The sequence below is a fragment of the Corvus brachyrhynchos genome, unplaced genomic scaffold (assembly GCF_000691975.1).
Source record: "Corvus brachyrhynchos isolate BGI_N302 unplaced genomic scaffold, ASM69197v1 scaffold705, whole genome shotgun sequence".
Lineage (NCBI taxonomy): Eukaryota > Metazoa > Chordata > Aves > Passeriformes > Corvidae > Corvus > Corvus brachyrhynchos.
The window spans coordinates 1,561,965-1,576,556 of NW_008238346.1; positions in this window are offsets into that span (position 1 = coordinate 1,561,965).

The window sequence follows — 14,592 nt, forward strand, 5'->3', positions numbered from 1 at the left end:
TGTGTCCAATGCCCATGCTGGGAACAGCCACAGTGTCATACAGCTGATTGATACGGCAGAGTGGTGGATTTTGGGATGCACAGCTTTGTGAGCTGTCTCCCAGGCTTGCTTAATCTCAGAAGCATAAACAGAAACCTGTGGTCTTTGACGCTTTGTAGGTTCCATGTCCCAAATGCTGATAGCAAAACTGAGGTAATTTCAGGCGCTGAGAATGAGTAATTGCAAATTATCATTCTCTGCATATGTACTGCAAACCATAAACAGCTATTCAGGAGTACCTGGCTCTTTAACTAGTTGTCTTGAAATCCTGTAGCTTCCTTTTCAGCTTCCTGTAGTCCTTTTCAGGGCATCTTCAAAATACTGGCCTCTGGCAAGGAAGATCCTCATTTGCTGAAATAATCAGAGCTTGGCATATAACAGCCTCAGCACCATTTCTCCCTTTGCCCCAGCCCTACACTAAATGAATTTATTGCCCTGCAAAATACCCTGGTAGTTGTGGGGACTTCCTTCACAAAGCAACTAACAGTGAGTTGGTCCAACAGTTGTGCTGGAAATACCACGTTCTCTCTTTACCCCTCTCCTCCTCTTTATCCTGCCTGTCATTTTCATTTGTTTGTTTGCCTTTGTTTTTCTTTCTTGGCATGGCAGATTTATCATGTTTGGGATATAGATTTCTGGGGCCATGAAAAGCTGTAGAAAACTTTAAAAATGTGATTGGAGGCTCAAAATTCAAAATCTTAAGCTTGGTTAAGTAAGCAAGTCTGGGCAAATAGTGCCAGTGATCTGCTCTTTTGAAATTGAGAGCTATCTTAGTGGAACAGACTCTGCTTTGAAGCAAAATGTATAAAGTGTACCACCTCAGACACACTTTACTCTGGCAGGAACGAGCTATGTGCGGATTGGTAAAATCTGTCTGTGCTTTCCCTTGTGTTTTTCTTGAGTACAAGCATTTGTTCTACTTTGACTTTAATTAGTCCCTCATAGGGCCCCTCTGACAGACTAAATTAGGTGTCAGTAATAATATACTTTGTAGATGCTATGTCTGTACAGAAATTCTCCATGCCAAGGCTGTGGTGTTTCTCCATGTCAATCCACTGCACACAATTACACATTAATGTAGAGATAAATGAGAAACTGGCTAGATCTTAAATGGTGCCGTTTCTCAGGAGTTACTCCTGGGCTGTTACTGGTGGCTTGTCCACAGGACAGTAAGTCTGCTCCTCAATCAAGTGAAAGAAATGTTTAATATGGAGATAAGGTGTAGCAATTAGCACTAGAGTCTATTCAGAGCTGATCTGTTTATTTAGTAGAGCTGATTATGAAGTGCAGACACTGAGATGTTTTGGAAAAATTTTCCTGTCTGCTGTGTTTCTTAAGCTATGATCTTCAACATGATACCCAAATCTACTTTACTGTCCATGTACCTCAGTTATGGGTCAAAATCAGTTCAAGCCAATTCCTTTCACCTGCTGCTGTGAGCTTTGGCTGAGGCACTGCTTCTGTTTCAGATCGCAGCCACCACACGAGTTGAAGGTCTAAGGCTTGAGCATGAGTTCAAGTTGCAAGCTAACACATAGGCTGTCAAGTTAGATTTCAGGATCAAAATGGATCTTTGAGGTATTTATGACATTAAACACAGAATTTCTTCTGATTACTCCTGTTTGGAGTCCAGCAGGTCACGTCTTCATCAAAACAGAGCTTCTAGGGATGCTCCTGTCTTAACCAGAAGACACCAAGAGGCAGAGAGCCTGACATCTCCCTTTGCTGATTGTCCTTATCCCAGGTCACCCTTATTGTTGCATAATTGTGTGCAATGGAGAACCACAAGAAAACAGAACAATATTTGGTCCATATTTGTAGCCTGTAAAAAGCAACCCCCTCCTTTCCACCAAGGAAAAGCTGCTGATTTCTACATAATCAGATGTTTTGTAGGAAAAGGAGGAGTATACCCCTATTCCTATTCAAAGTCTTCATTTTGGTTAGATTTTCTTGTAGCCAACAATGCAAAAGGTGATCACTGTGTGTTAAGACTTCTCTGTGCCATTTCAGAAAGAGGTGCAATGTAAAAGAAGAATACTATGGGTTTTTCATCAAAAAGCTTAATAGGGAAGCTTTGTCTATTTTTATTCATACTTGATATGCTTTGAATTTATACAAAGAATTTAGAAAATTCTGGGTAAACAGCAAGTCAAATGACAAGTTTTTATCTGTTTTTTTTTTTTTTTATCCTTGTCAAAACAGAGCTATGTCTTTTTCTGTGTTCACAGTTTCATTTTATTTAAAACCAAATTCAATACTGCAGGGAAATTAGACTGGAGTCACTTTTTTTTGGTCTCATATTTTGTAATGTCGTGTTCTAAAATTTGCTGCTTATGAGACCATTTCAAAATATTCCATTTGAATGGGAACTCTGCAGAAATAACAGACTTCAATTTGTCTAGTGGGCTGTTGCCTGAAGAGAGAGAGTCTCATTGTGTCTTCTCAGTGGTGGCTGCTTTCTCAATAATGAAGCATGGAGAACAATTTTCTTACCTTGCATTTATACAAACCTCAACAGTAGAAAAATGGGAAACTTTAAAAAACTTCCCAAACAAGACTTTTAACCATTCTTCAAGCCTCCCAGGCATCAACGAGCTCTGCAGATCAATGCCATTATTATATGAATGAGAGGACTTCAGAAAGCCATCACATGTAGGCAGGAGTCTATGGTTTATGGCAAATCCTATTGGAAACGAGCATCCCTTATCCCTATGTGACTTCCTATGCTTTTCAAAAGGGAGTAGTTTGAGAGGTGTTTGGGATTCAGCATTTATAATGGAATCTGTAACAAAACTCAGCATGTGAACTGCAAGAAAGTATTTAAGTAGTTTGAGTGAGACTGAGAAACTGGTTTAAAAAGCATTTCCTGAAGGTACAATCACTTCTGGCACCAGAGTAGAAACACTTATGCATATTTCTGCACCCCAGGGCAATTTTCAAGAATGCAGCTAATGTTAAATCTGAACTCAAAGGGCTTTAATTTTTCTGTTTGATGGGAAGCACTCATTATGCAAATAAGATAGCTTTTGGTCAGCTGCCTATATTCTAAATTTTTTTCCTATTTTGGAAGGATGCTAGTTTAAAATGGAAATTTCCACATTGAAGTTACGTGTTTAGTCACAGCTTTTTAGTGGGCCTAGAAAACGTGAAGTGGAACACAATCAGATACAAGCATGATTAGTAAAGCCCCATCCTGGCGTAAAAGGAATCTTGTCTCAGTTTGGCACTGCCAGTTTTATAACTCCTCCCTGACAGGGAAATTGCAGCAACCTCCACTTGTCCTTGACTTCATGGCACAGGTAAAATATCCTTGTTTGTCTCCATGTCTGGTGGCCAGCTACATCCCATACATCCTCACCTACCTTCACACTGGGTTTCTGGGCAGGGACAATTTGGGCCAGGGTTATAATGGTAGCTAATCTCTCTGCTCTGCCTTACAGTATTCTTGCTTTCCTCCTGACATTTGATGTTTAAGAGGTACCTCAGTCCAGTCTTCCTGGCCAGCATCTCCAGTATGACGGACCCATGGTGAGCAGTGGGAGATATGGCCATGTGAGAGGTAGGTGGACATTTTGGCCCATGGTGTCCATTTTTCCCACCTGGTGGATTCCATGGCTTTCCTGAATGCTTTGTGTGGTGATTACATGAGGTAAGCAAGGGCCTTATTCACCACCAGCAAAGTCAAAGAAGGATCCAGAAGAGACTCTGAGGACACATGCTTTGCTTGTATAGCTCACATGCTGTGATGAAGCCAGTAGAGTGAGGGGATTTTACATCTGCAGAGATTTCTTTTTTCTGCTGATACTTTCCTTCTTCCAGCACTGCAGTCTCAAAAATCTTACGGAGAATTCAGGGGGTTTCACCCCCATCACCACTGTGAAGTCTAGGGGATGTTAGGAACCAGGCTTTAACCTCTGGGGGAAAGACAGTCCATAAGGAACGTGAAAAATTGAAAAGCAAGAAAAATCTTTAAGTAACTTTTAAAAACTTTTTCCCCATTGACTACTCTGCTTCAGAACATGGAGGCACGAACCTGGACATGCATCTCCAGGAGCTCAGTGAGGGTCTGGTGCAGCCCCTCCCTGGGAGCAGTGAAGGAAAAGAACCAGCCTCCCTTTTCTGGTGTGTCTTGTTAAGAGGAAACCATAAATTATCTGACCGGGTACCTGTGATACACTCAGCTATTTCCTCTCCACGCTGAGTTTCCTTACCAACAACTCTCATTACTCATGCTGGGCTGCTGGTAAGACATCTGCTTTCTAACATCCAAAAGGGATTTGTTGTGCAGTGCTAAGGAAAGCTTCCTCTGCTGACTTTAGCTGGCTTAATTAACAGTTTGCGAAATGCTTTGGATCCATCTGGAGGAGCAATCCTCCCGAAATGCAGCTCGTTATTCTAACAGTGCAAACTGACCTGGGTGAGCAGGGGCTGGGGGACCAAACCTTGTCTATAAGGAAGATGCATGACAGAGGATGGGTGGCTTGCTGAGGGGGAAGCAGGTGGCTCTTGTAAGTTTAGTGGGAGCTCTGCTCTCCTGGGGAGGTGAGCAACAGCAGCACAAGTGCTGAGACTGACAGGAAAAGTTAGTGGAAGTGCTTTCCTATGTTGCTGGGCACAGCTGCAGCCAAGTGCTTTGCTGTGCTTGAATACTTAGTGTTGCTGAGCTTGCAGCTGGAGGTGGAGAGCTGCAGAGCCAGGCAGGGAAAGTTGTACACAGTGAACTTCACTTTTCATCCAACTCTGTAAAGCGATCGGCGTGCATGATATCAGCACTCCAGGCTTTCAGGAGTTTGGGATGAAGTGAAACAACCTTGGGACTTTTTCAGATGAAGAATACAGAAGCAGCTGCTGAGCATCCTGGCACATGGATGTGGCTCGGTCTCCCTCTTTCCCAAGCATTCTGTTTGTCACGTGCTGCACGTGGTTTTGTCTAAGGGAGGTCAAAGCTATTAATTCCCACTTGCCTCTCTTTAATGGCTGTGCAGAGGAACATTGGGGCAGGGCCCTCAGAAGTGTGCCAGGCAGCTCCCAGGGTAATGGCCCTTGGCATTGGCTCCATGGTTACAACTGCTGCTGCTTGGGGTGCGCCCTGCTCAGCTGTGCCACTTTCTCCTTAAAGGTTCCCACTCCCTCCTGTTTCGTTTTGCCAGGAACAACCTGAGTGCAGTGGTCAGAGTGTCCTCCTGTGTTGGCAAGCGCAGTATGGAAGAAAGAGAAATGCTATTGCCTTATCAGTAAATCACTCCCACAGGCTCTTTCTTCACCTGCTGCAGAGGACATAGTGAGCTATGTATGGGGAAGGCTGCTGAGGATACACTGAGTGTTTCCTTCTCTCTGGTATCTGGATCATGTTTTTTGTAGCTGTAGGACCCTTTGAAACCTAGCATCTTGTTTTTCTGACACTTGGAAAAAATAGACCCTGAAGGAGGGACAACAAGCAAAGCAAACCAAAACATATTTTCCTAAAATATGCATAAACTTTCCCTTCTAGTAAGAAAATACCCTAAGGACATTGGATCTCAGCACTGAATCCAAGCCTTTAGAAACAGGATGCATAAGGCAAACAAGGCTGCCAAGGTCACTTGCCGCGTGCTTCTGGTGCGTTCACCCTTGGAGGAAGTGCCGGGGCCACCAGGAAGATCCATGTTCCTGTGACATTTCAGGAACACACGTGGAGAAGGAGAGCCAGGACACTTGTTCTTGGTCTTGCTGGGGTGGACGAGTGCCTCCCAGTCTGCTGTGTCACAGCTGAACAGGTGCAGTTCCTACACGGGTTGGATCTTCTCTGTTTTTGTCTAAATAAGGGTGTGGAGTGTTTTCTAAGCTGGGATTCATTACTGTACTGGCTCAAACAAAAACAAAGCTGTGCTTTCCTTTTTCAAATCACACTGCAGGCTTTTTCACTCTCTCTGCTAATTTTGTTCTAAAGGAATAACAGTGACTTTAGGGAGTTTCCTGGTGTCATACCAGAATCAGACATTAATGCTGACAATTTTAGGACTGGGTTGGTATTTTCTCATTTCTTTTCAGAAATGAGTTGACAAAGTACTAACGTTGGTGAGCAGACTTTACACACACATGCTCTGAGTTTCACTGTGCATTTATAGCCTGTCCAGGGAAGCTCTCTTCTGTCCAGAAGCAAAAAGCTGTGGAAGAGCCCTCACAGACATAAAGATGTAGTTTGAAGAGGCATAAAAGATGTTCAAGGACTGTTTTTATGATTTTCCTTTTGAAAAGACCCAGGTACTTGATTAAAGGCCCAGAAACAGGCTTTTCAAAAGCTACGGAAGGGTTGTGACCTATCCACAAAGTACAATGAAAGAGAAAAGAAAGGACACGAGCAAGTGACTTCATTTTTCCTTTATGCTAAGGAAACATTCTGGTGTGATGGCTTCTCTGAGGTTACTGGGAAAGGTGAGATGGATGGCAGTACCACAGCACTGCCCCTGTGTCCCATTTCTGGCACTTTTGAGAACCCAGGAGCAGTTGCACAGAGGTACTCAGTGCCTTTATGCATGAACTTTCATCCCTCCTCTGAGAGTCATGGATGTACCTGGGGTGCCTGGGGGTGCTCAGCTGAAAATCAGAGCCATGGGGCAAAGTGGAATGAAGATAGGAAAATCTGTCAGAGGATGGGAATAAAACCCCATAACCTGACTGTCAAAGGGAATCAAGCTCCTGCTCTGTGCAGTGATACAGAAGTCTGGTGTAAGTTGTAGTAGGGCAATCTCAGGACACTGTCAGCTACAGCCATCTGGCAGGTATTCTCCTGTTTTTGACTATTCTGCTCTTCCAGGTGTCCCCACACAACCTGGCAAATTCTGCTTCCTTGCCTGTTCCTCCCTCTTTCCACAGTCATGAATGTGAGAAGGCTGTGGCTGCTGCAGGATGTGCCCACATGCTGTAGAGCAGATATTGCTCCCAGGCAGCTGGGACGGGTTGCTTATATGCTGGGAAGGTTCCTGTCTTTTGCCAGGAAAAGTCAGTTAAAGTAAAAATTCAGAATAAATTTCAGCAACTGAAATAAAACACAACTTGATGAGTACTTTGAACATCAGCTGCAATTAAATGTACTACTTTTAAAATTAAAAATCAGCTTCTTTCATCTATTTGCTATCAGTCTCTATTTCATGAGTTTTCACAACTGCTGAAAACAAAAAACTCACCTTTGCTTTTAATGTATTGAAAAGTCCAGGGAAAGACTTTAAGCTGAAAATCTATAATAATTTTACAGAAATCACTCCAAATTTATAGCTGAGTTCACAGTCCTACCTCAAGTCCTATTTCCTTTTAAGGTGTATCTATAATTTCAAGACACTTTCTAAAGAGATTTAAATATTTTAATCCTTTTTTTTTCCTTTTCCAGGCAGAATTTAGTATTTATGCTAAATTGTCTGCAGTCTGGATAAGTTAGGTATGAATTCAAAATTTTACAGACTTTCAAAATCCAGAGAGTTTTTTTTGTAAAAAACATCACTTAAACATGAAATGTTCAAATCTCATTGCCACTCATAAGTTGAGCAATTAGTAGATGGGCCAAAGGTAAAGTGCAATAACTTCATTGAAGTAAAATGAACTTGGGCTAGTTCCCTTTAAGTACAACCCAGCCCATTTTTCCCTTTAGCACTATATTATCCTGCTTTATTTTCCATAACAGGCCTTTTGCTGGCCTCTAAATTTCTTTGCAAAAAAATGGGGTTTTGTCTGCAACCTCTTTGGTCATAATTTCTGCAGTAGTTGCTATCAGTGTCAGGATGAACTCATGATTTTTCTCGTAATTAAAAAAGCCATGAATGCTGCACTTTCATCTCCTTTCCTAATAAAAGCTATAGCAAACCAAACAGTAGGCAAATATTAAACAAGATACAGATGAAAAATTCAGTGACCTCAGTGGTGTTTGCAGGTTAGGAGCTGCAAAAAAATACATTCATGGTTTGCATAAAAGATTAGTGCCTAATCCTGTTTTCATGGTGTCAGTGGGAGTTCTGCCACCATTCAACAAAGGATGGGTCAGATCCTTAATATGTTAGGTGAAATGGCTTGGCCAAGGATTGTAGCTTTCAATACACAAAAGCACACATGAACTGTGGCCAAAATAAACTGAAAACAAAAAACTCCCTGTCTCTGGTGGCTAAGCCATGTCTCAGATCCTGCTTTGAAACCAGGGCTGTTGTGTGTAAATGATTGAGCAGGTTCAGTAGAGAGGGCACAGAATGACATTTTCCCTGGGAATATTTGATGTAATGTCCAAATTTTGCTTCACAGAATAGGTTGATCCACAAAGATTCTGATAACACAAGAAGGATACTGGCAAGGCCAAAGGACTTAATGTGGATCTCAATTTCCAGGGCTCCATCTGCAAAGAAAAGCCTGTCTGCACCTGAACTGCTTCTCTGTTATGTTGGCAGGAATATATTCTTTCCCTGAATTATTTTTTTGGTGAATAGTTTTCCTGATGTGGTGCCCTGTGTACTGCCCTGAAAGGAGGTTGCAGTGAGGTGGGGTTGGTCACTTCTCCCAAATAACAAGTGGTAGGATAAGAGGAAGTGGCCACAAGATGCACCAGGGGAGATTTAGTTTGGCTATTAGGAAAAAAAAATCTCTGAAAGGGTTGTCAAGCCCTGGAACAGGCTGCCCAGGGAAGTGGTAGAGTGACCATCCCTGGAGGTATCTAAAAGATGTGTAAAGGTGGCACTGAGGGACACGGCTTAGTGGTGGACTTGGTAGTGCTGGATAAACAATTGGACTTAATGGTCTTAAAAGTGTTTTCTGACCTAAAAAATTCTGAGATTCTATATATTGTGACAGCTGATGCTCCTGCATTTCGTCAAGGTGTTTGTGTGCTGCATTGTCATTGCTATGAGGAAGAATGTGTTTGCAGAGAGATCTTGGCAAACCATTTGAGTTCCCAAATTTCCTTCTGTTTAAACTCCATACCTCTCATTATGAACTGAACAGGAAAGGTAGCAGCATATTTACAGTTTTGTTTCTCCTTAAGTGCAAACACTTTTTTAAAATCACTTTTTAAATTTCCTTTCTGAGCTGGAAGCTGAGCTGCTTTGTGGCCAAACCAGATTCACAGCAGGGTGATTAAGTGCCACTGCAGCCTGGTTGGTAAGGATCCTGCTGGGGAGAATTGCCAAATGTTTCGAGTGGTCCTAGTGCTGTATCGTGTGAATTCAGTTCCAGTGCAGTCATGCAATGGTATGAATGAATTGTAAAAGATACTGAGTGGCCTCTCCAGAGGTTGCCTTTAGCAGCAGAAATCCTTCTCAGCTCAGTCTAGAAGGATTGGACCACCAGACATCACTGCCTGTCTGATGAGTGTTTTGTGGGAATTTTTGCTCTGGTTAATTGTGAAGAAAATTCTGCCCAGATGGCAAAAGGACACAACACAAGTGAAAAATGTGTCAGAAATGGAAGAGCTCCTAAGGTTCATTCAGAGCTCAGGTGGTCATGGTGGCTGGCGATGCAGTGTTGTTTGATGCAAAATATATGAAGCTTATAACACTGCTAACCTTGTTCTTTGGACAGCATGTTTCATTTTCTACATTTGTCAGTTGGATATGTCCCCTGAAAATTACATTTGCTTGGAAGGCAAATATAGTAAAGGCTGGTGAGAAATTGACAGCAGTGCAATAGGGTTATGCAAAAGAGAATGTAAGAATTTCAAATAATTGACTTTTGCAAATCTGAGCTTTTTCCGTCCTTGTATCTGTCAGCAGCTTAGCATAGATAGATTCTACAGGAACAGAACTTAGGCAGTAAAGCTGTCACAGCACAGATTTTGGATAGGCAGAAATGACTCTTGTTGAACCCAAGGTCAGTGACAAATACAGAAGCTAAAAGGAAAGCACAAACCCTAAACAGAGAAATTAGCATCTGCATTCTCACAAAGGAGAATTGCAGGTTTAAAACAACATCTTTTAAGCAGACTGTATTTGTCACCTGTAGCTCCTTCTTCCTCCCATTGAGGTGGGGATCTGGATGTACCAGATATTTTAGAAATACATTTTTAAACACTGTCTTTGTTAAGATCTTCTAGAATAAATTTCTCCATGTGTAAGGTATAATTTTACGTAACACTCTTGAGTCCATGGGTAGATTTGCACACAATTACTTGTGCATAAAGCAAAGTACGTACTTGAATACTTATTAAACATGGATATACATCTCAAAATGGACCAAAGGAGGGATAACTAGAGAGATATTGCTGAGATCTTTTAAGGTATTTGAGCTATTCCCTTTTCTTTCTGACTTGAAGCTAAATGATTTCTCAGAGTCTGGTGCATTTGTGTCTCACTCAAGGGTACCAGTGTGTTATTTGCAGTGGCTTTGCTTTTCAAACAATCCCAAGTATTGTGAGTTTGGTAATGAATGTAGGAACTTTAATATCATTGAGTCTTGATAAACTTTGCATTCAAGAGAGCTGAAAGGGACTAGATGTCTACTTCATGAGAAAATCTGAAAAAAAATTAATCTTTTTATCTTGATCATCAAGAATAGCATTTTTGAAAATCTATTACTTTGCATCTCAGCTTTTCCAGTATTATCTCTGAATTTATATTTGCATAATTTGTTTTCTTATTGTACAAGAAGTCCCATGCTCTGTTTCCATTTTTGATACTTGGTTTTACTGAAATCAATGTGTTCCCACAAAAGAAATTTAATCTGGTGCATTTTCTGACAGAAATATATGTTTCCTTTGAAAATCTTTAACTAACTTTAGACTTCAGCATACAAATGTAATTAATCAAATAATCAGTCGAAAAGTTGGCTCTTTTTAATGCCAGCAAGGCTACTAAATGGTGTTTGTGTTGTAATTGGAATCAAGCAGAGCAATGAAACTGGAAAATCGCTAGGGCTATTACATGTTCAAAGTTGAAATCCATTGATTTTGCGCTGTTATGTTCCTTCTTACAGGATCCAGAACACCTTGGGTGCAGAGAATTCTGTCCATGGGTCTTAGATAATGAAAAAACTATCAAAAGGAACGGAATTCCTTTTGTATTACCCTTTGGCTCAGGAGTATTCTCTTCCAGGTGTGGTGTGGTAAATAGGGTAATCAGAAGTTTTCTGGCAAGTGGCTTTTCTAAATTGCACGAAATGCTTCTAATTTGCCTTGACCATCACAGGTATGAATTTCCAATGAACATTTGAGAACTTTAGGCTCATTCATCCAGAATTGTCTTTGACATGAAAGAACTGCTTCTGGAAAGCCTAAAGTTTGCTTCAGGTTTGGTGTTTTTTGGGTGCCCAACATCATATCTTCCAACAGAGAGGAGTCTAATGAAGCCTATGCTGTTCTCCTCAGGTACCAGTAGGAGTGAAAAAGAACAGATGGATTGGCTTTTAGCTGGCATCCTAACACAAAATTCAGGAATGCACCGATTCTTTCTGCCCAGAAAAAAAATCCCTTTTGCAAAGATTTTGGCCTCTAAGCACGATTACATGCTGTGTCTTCATGTTAATTTCTGAGCTCCCGTGTTGTACTTTTTTTCTGCTATTTTTTGCTTCTTCTCTACACTGAAAACTAATTATAGTAAAGACCTTTTATTCATGTGTAGCACAGAACAGCTTCCTTCTTCTATTTTTAATTTCAGTAATGATTATAATTTGTGTCACGTTTATAATAATGTCTGATATGTTTTTCCTGTTTGTTTGGAGTGAGAATCAGGGAAGATAATTTTGAATGAAGTCAAATGTTGGTAGGGTGGTTTCACACTTTGAAAACACGCAAAGATAAATAACACAGAAAATACTTTTAAAAAAATTAACAATATCAGCACAGCAACTTTTCCCATTATTCTTCAGAATCTATTACAAATCAGTCAAGAAGCTTATTGTCAAGGAGAAAATTTCTTGATTAATTCCTGCGTCAGTGCAGAAACAGAACTGTGGATTTCTGCAGGAATGATGGCTACAGACAGACAAAAATAAGTCAGTGAGGTCCCCAGAGCTCTGTATCCTGTCTCTGATCACAGGCAGGGAAGCATGCTTGGGAAGCATTTTAACAATAGTGCCCATAAGAGCTGGTGCTATCTAGGTATATTCTTATTTCTTTTCTAAGTTAGAAAGACCCTGGGTTGTTCATCTTCTTTGTGTACAGAAATCATCCGCTTTCTCTGTTAATTTTCCAGGACTGCTGCTCAGTCTGTGAGCTGGGTGGTCACACTATTTGCTCTTACTGAAAGCACCAGAGAGCTAATTAAAATTAGTGAAAAGGAAGTCGTGAATTCATTCAGTCTTTTGATCCAGCTTGCTTTTATGTAATGAAATTGAAAGGTACAGATGATTTTCAGAAAGGTGATTAACTCCAATCAGGTAGATAAGCAAACCTGTTAAATCAACAACTATGGCATGTCCCCAAGTGCCCCTATGAATGAAGACTCATAAGGATATAATTTAAAAGATTTTAATTATTACTTTTCAAATTTGTAGTTTAGTTAGGATCTTGAAAATGTACAATGATTAATGACTAGCTAGTCAAGTGACTGTAAAAATGTATTAAGCCCCTGAGAATGATAAATCTTCTGTAAATGAATACAGGCTGACAGTCAAGGATCACATGTTCTCCAGACCTTTTGATAAATGTTCTTCCTTTTATTTCCAATAAACTTTGATACATGAAACCGTATAATTTATTTCCACTAATTTATCTTTGTTCTCATGGGTATCAACTCCTCTCTTTCCATATTTTCATCCCAGAGAAACATGGTGGAGGTTAGATCATCATCAGTAACAGCAGACATAATAAAATCAACTGGAAAATACAATAAGTTCAAATTAATAGCATGGCAGCTTCCTGGTTAGATTAGGAAAAGAGTAGTAAAAAACTATGCATTGTGTCTTCTGCACTATGGAAATTCTGTATATCCCAACAATGAATAATTTCATTTTGTCCTCAATTCCACAATGTTTCATTAACATATTATGTTGCTGTGGGGGGGAAGAGTTCATGGTCATGTTGTATGTGCTCCACATAACAAGAATGGAAGAGTCCTGGATGAATGGATGCATGGATGGATGGATGCATGGATGGATGACGTCATGCAAAAAGCTGTGGGCTTCTGAAAATCTACATAAACAAAAAAGGCAGTTCTTTCTCTGCTATGATAGCTTTCTAATCCATCTTTCCTGCAGCAAAAATCTCAAGTAAAATCCATGCATTCATCCTCTTGCTATTTAAAAAAAATCCTGTCTAGAACTATATTCATAGTCATAAGTATTTCTTTTCTGTAGTGTTTTTTTGTTTGGGTTTTTTTTAATATAAAAATGGGATTAATTCAGTTCCAATACATAAGGGGGATTAAAATTCAGAACTGTACCATTATTTTTTGATTTTGCAAGTGATTAGGAATCTGGACTAGTCATCCCAGACATTATTCTCCTGCCATTCTTTTCCAGTAACAAAGTTTTCCCCTTCACAAAATATGATCTATTAAATTAAAAATAAAAATCCAGCATACTGTCTCACTATAGAAAATAGAAATCCAGGTGAGATATGAGGAGAAACCACTCCAGTGCCAGGTGCTGCAGGCATATTCATAAATAGAGGAATGGGGCATTTCCAAAGGAGATGCCACTGCTGTATAAACAGAAATGAAAATCTAGTCTCCAAGGCTCTGTGGCTGGAACACTGTAAGATGCTTGCTCCTAGGATGAGACTTGGAGATGTAGCTTGGAAGACTGAGGACAGTGCATGCTTTTTGAACTTCACTTGGGATTCACTGGCCAGGGGATTCTCTGGAATAAAGAGCTTTAAAATGCTTGTTAAAGTGGGAATGGAGCCTAAAGGACCTGCCAGGATGTGAAAAATCTGCCAAGCATGCTGCTCTCAGGTAGAGGAGTAGTGACTTCACTCGGGGGCTACAGATAATCAGGGTTGAGTAATGTAAAAAGCATCTGTTTGGGTCGGTAGGTCAAAAGACCAAAGGTTTTGACATAGAGAAGACAGATAAATCTGAGTCATAAATTAAACCGAAGGTCAATTCTTTTCCCAGCTTATGTGTAATTTCAGAGGGAAAAAGCTTGCAAACTACTGCGAACAGGGTGTACTGTGTACTGCACTGTACAGCTGGGAAAATTCCACAGTGATATTCAAACTGCAGAAACTAATGTTTATTCCCAGTTTTCACTCAAGCTGTTTCAGCTAAATATACTGCAAGATAGTTCAAAAAAATCTATGATACGATATAAACCACCTACTTTCTTTTTACAGAGTTAATGGGACAATTTAAAGTGAATTTTTTGTCTAAGTGATAAATTTGTTTGGAGATTAACTTTTTTTTTTTGCTTAGGTAGAACATTTATTCCCCAATGAAGAAGTGCTTTGATCATTAGAATAAGCTGAGACCACAGTGCTATCACATTCTCTATCATTTATTCAAGGTTGTTGAAATAAGACTGAACCTCTTATGAATATTAAGTATTCAGATGTGGGATTTTTTTACTACCTTCAAACTAGTTCTATTAAGGAAAATGAGGAAACAGTGACCTTACTTTGGTCAGTCCTTCTGTGTGTAAAGTCAAATCTCACCATTGTTCTTTCAG